The sequence below is a fragment of the Protomyctophum parallelum genome (genome assembly GCF_964188405.1).
Source record: "Protomyctophum parallelum genome assembly, chromosome: 15".
Lineage (NCBI taxonomy): Eukaryota > Metazoa > Chordata > Actinopteri > Myctophiformes > Myctophidae > Protomyctophum > Protomyctophum parallelum.
In genome coordinates, this window is record NC_139710.1 from 39099658 (window position 1) to 39104657 (window position 5000).

Consider the following 5000-nt stretch of genomic DNA (forward strand, 5'->3'; position numbering starts at 1 on the left):
ACCATTACACCATGGAACCCTATATCTGTTGAAATGGGTCTGGCCTCATCTTCTTGACAACTTCAGTCATTATCTAAAATTGTTACAATAAATATGAACAAAACTGAGCTAAGGAGATGACTTTTAGCTTATAAGGACATTGTTAATGTGGCAACCTGCGTGAGTGTGGAAAGTGACCTTTCTTTACGAGACTGTTGATAATGTGTTAACCAAACTAAGGTTCCACCGAGATTTGAACTCGGATCGCAGGATTCAGAGTCCTGAGTGCTAACCATTACACCATATCTGTTGGAATGGGTGTGGCCGCAAGTTCTGGACAACTTTAGTCATTATCTAAAATCATTACAATAAATATGAACAAAACTGTGCTAAGGAGATGACTTTTAGCTTATAAGGACATTTTTAATGTTGCAACCTGAGCGAGTGTGGAAAGTGACCTTTCTTTACGAGACTGTTGATAATGTATTAACCACACAAAGGTTCGAATGAGATTTGAACTCAGATCGCAGGATTCAGAGTCCTGAGTGCTAACCATTACACCATGGAACCCTATTTCTGTTGAAATGGGTGTGGCCTCATCTTCTGGACAACTTTAGTCATTATCTAAAATTACAATAAATATGAACAAAACTGTGCTGAGGAGATTACTTTTAGCTTATAAAGACATTGTTAAAGTGGCAACCTGCGCAAGTGTGGAAAGTGACCTTTTCTTTACGAGACTGTTGATAATGTATTAACCAAACTTAGGTTCAACCGAGATTTGAACTCGGATCGCAGGATTCAGAGTCCTGAGTGCTAACCATTACACCATGGAACCCTTTTTCTGTTAAAATGGGTCTGGCCTCATCTTCTTGACAACTTCAGTCATTATCTAAAATTGTTAAAATAAATATGAACAAAACTGAGCTAAGGAGATGACTTTTAGCTTATAAAGACATTGTTAATGTGGCAACCTGCGCGAGTGTGGAAAGTGAACTTTCTTTACGAGACTGTTGATAATGTATTAACCAAACTAAGGTTCCACCGAGATTTGAACTCGGATCGCAGGATTCAGAGTCCTGAGTGCTAACCATTACACCATGGAACCCTATATCTGTTGAAATGGGTCTGGCCTCATCTTCTTGACAACTTCAGTCATTATCTAAAATTGTTACAATAAATATGAACAAAACTGAGCTAAGGAGATGACTTTTAGCTTATAAGGACATTGTTAATGTGGCAACCTGCACGAGTGTGGAAAGTGACCTTTCTTTACGAGACTGTTGATAATGTATTAACCAAACTAAGGTTCCACTGAGATTTGAACTGGGATCGCAGGATTCAGAGTCCTGAGTGCTAACCATTACACCATATCTGTTGGAATGGGTGTGGCCGCAAGTTCTGGACAACTTTAGTCATTATCTAAAATCATTACAATAAATATGAACAAAACTGTGCTAAGGAGATGACTTTTAGCTTATAAGGACATTTTTAATGTTGCAACCTGAGCGAGTGTGGAAAGTGACCTTTCTTTACGAGACTGTTGATAATGTATTAACCACACAAAGGTTCCACTGAGATTTGAACTCAGATCGCAGGATTCAGAGTCCTGAGTGCTAACCATTACACCATGGAACCCTATTTCTGTTGAAATGGGTGTGGCCTCATCTTCTGGACAACTTTAGTCATTATCTAAAATTACAATAAATATGAACAAAACTGTGCTGAGGAGATTAATTTTAGCTTATAAAGACATTGTTAAAGTGGCAACCTGCGCGAGTGTGGAAAGTGACCTTTTCTTTACGAGACTGTTGATAATGTATTAACCAAACTAAGGTTCCACCGAGATTTGAACTCGGATCGCAGGATTCAGAGTCCTGAGTGCTAACCATTACACCATGGAACCCTTTATGTGTTGAAATGGGTCTGGCCTCATCTTCTTGACAACTTCAGTCATTATCTAAAATTGTTACAATAAATATGAACAAAACTGAGCTAAGGAGATGACTTTTAGCTTATAAGGACATTGTTAATGTGGCAACCTGCACGAGTGTGGAAAGTGACCTTTCTTTACGAGACTGTTGATAATGTATTAACCAAACTAAGGTTCCACTGAGATTTGAACTGGGATCGCAGGATTCAGAGTCCTGGGTGCTAACCATTACACCATGGAACCCTATATCTGTTGGAATGGGTGTGGCCGCAAGTTCTGGACAACTTTAGTCATTATCTAAAAAAATTACAATAAATGAGAACAAAACTGTGCTAAGGAGATGACTTTTAGCTTATAAAGACATTGTTAATGTGGCAACCTGTGCGAGTGTGGAAAGTGACCTTTCTTTACGAGACTGTTGATAATGTATTAACCAAACTAAGGTTCCACCGAGATTTGAACTCGGATCGCAGGATTCAGAGCCCTGAGTGCTAACCATTACACCATGGAACCCTTTTTCTGTTGAAATGGGTCTGGCCTCATCTTCTTGACAACTTCAGTCATTATCTAAAATTGTTACAATAAATATGAACAAAACTGAGCTAAGGAGATGACTTTTAGCTTATAAGGACATTGTTAATGTGGCAACCTGCGCGAGTGTAGAAAGTGACCTTTCTTTACGAGACTGTTGATAATGTGTTAACCAAACTAAGGTTCCACCGAGATTTGAACTCGGATCGCAGGATTCAGAGTCTTGAGTGCTAACCATTACACCATGGAACCCTATATCTGTTGGAATGGGTGTGGCCGCAAGTTCTGGACAACTTTAGTCATTATCTAAAATCATTACAATAAATATGAACAAAAGTGTGCTAAGGAGATGACTTTTAGCTTATAAGGACATTGTTAATGTGGCAACCTGCGCGAGTGTGGAAAGTGACCTTTCTTTACGAGACTGTTGATAATGTATTAACCACACAAAGGTTCCACTGAGATTTGAACTCAGATCGCAGGATTCAGAGTCCTGAGTGAGTGCTAAACATTACACCATGGAACCCTATATCTGTTGGAATGGGTGTGGCCGCAAGTTCTGGACAACTTTAGTCATTATCTAAAATCTTTACAATAAATATGAACAAAACTGTGCTAAGGAGATGACTTTTAGCTTATAAAGACATTGTTAATGTGGCAACCTGCGCAAGTGTGGAAAGTGACCTTTCTTTAAGAGACTGTTGATAATGTATTAACCAAACTAAGGTTCCACCGAGATTTGAACTCGGATCGCAGGATTCAGAGTCCTGAGTGCTAACCATTACACCATGGAACCCTATATCTGTTGGAATGGGTGTGGCCGCAAGTTCTGGACAACTTTAGTCATTATCTAAAAAAAATACAATAAATAAGAACAAAATTGTGCTAAGGAGATGACTTTTAGCTTATAAAGACATTGTTAATGTGGCAACCTGTGTGAGTGTGGAAAGTGACCTTTCTTTACGAGACTGTTGACAATGTATTAACCAAACTAAGGTTCCACGGAGATTTGAACTCGGATCGCAGGATTCAGAGTCCTGAGTGCTAACCATTACACCATGGAACCCTTTTTCTGTTGAAATGGGTCTGGCCTCATCTTCTTGACAACTTTAGTCATTATCTAAAATTGTTACAATAAATATGAACAAAACTGAGCTAAGGAGATGACTTTTAGCTTATAAGGACATTGTTAATGTGGCAACCTGCGCGAGTGTAGAAAGTGACCTTTCTTTACGAGACTGTTGATAATGTATTAACAGAATAAAGGTTCCACCGAGATTTGAACTTGGATCGCATGATTCAGAGTCCTGAGTGCTAACCATTACACCATGGAACCCTATATCTGTTGAAATGGGTCTGGCCTCATCTTCTTGACAACTTCAGTCATTATCTAAAATTGTTACAATAAATATGAACAAAACTGAGCTAAGGAGATGACTTTTAGCTTATAAGGACATTGTTAATGTGGCAACCTGCGTGAGTGTGGAAAGTGACCTTTCTTTACGAGACTGTTGATAATGTGTTAACCAAACTAAGGTTCCACCGAGATTTGAACTCCGATCGCAGGATTCAGAGTCCTGAGTGCTAACCATTACACCATATCTGTTGGAATGGGTGTGGCCGCAAGTTCTGGACAACTTTAGTCATTATCTAAAATCATTACAATAAATATGAACAAAACTGTGCTAAGGAGATGACTTTTAGCTTATAAGGACATTTTTAATGTTGCAACCTGAGCGAGTGTGGAAAGTGACCTTTCTTTACGAGACTGTTGATAATGTATTAACCACACAAAGGTTCCACTGAGATTTGAACTCAGATCGCAGGATTCAGAGTCCTGAGTGCTAACCATTACACCATGGAACCCTATTTCTGTTGAAATGGGTGTGGCCTCATCTTCTGGACAACTTTAGTCATTATCTAAAATTACAATAAATATAAACAAAACTGTGCTGAGGAGATTACTTTTAGCTTATAAAGACATTGTTAAAGTGGCAACCTGCGCAAGTGTGGAAAGTGACCTTTTCTTTACGAGACTGTTGATAATGTATTAACCAAACTTAGGTTCAACCGAGATTTGAACTCGGATCGCAGGATTCAGAGTCCTGAGTGCTAACCATTACACCATGGAACCCTTTTTCTGTTAAAATGGGTCTGGCCTCATCTTCTTGACAACTTCAGTCATTATCTAAAATTGTTAAAATAAATATGAACAAAACTGAGCTAAGGAGATGACTTTTAGCTTATAAAGACATTGTTAATGTGGCAACCTGCGCGAGTGTGGAAAGTGAACTTTCTTTACGAGACTGTTGATAATGTATTAACCAAACTAAGGTTCCACCGAGATTTGAACTCGGATCGCAGGATTCAGAGTCCTGAGTGCTAACCATTACACCATGGAACCCTATATCTGTTGAAATGGGTCTGGCCTCATCTTCTTGACAACTTCAGTCATTATCTAAAATTGTTACAATAAATATGAACAAAACTGAGCTAAGGAGATGACTTTTAGCTTATAAGGACATTGTTAATGTGGCAACCTGCACGAGTGTGGAAA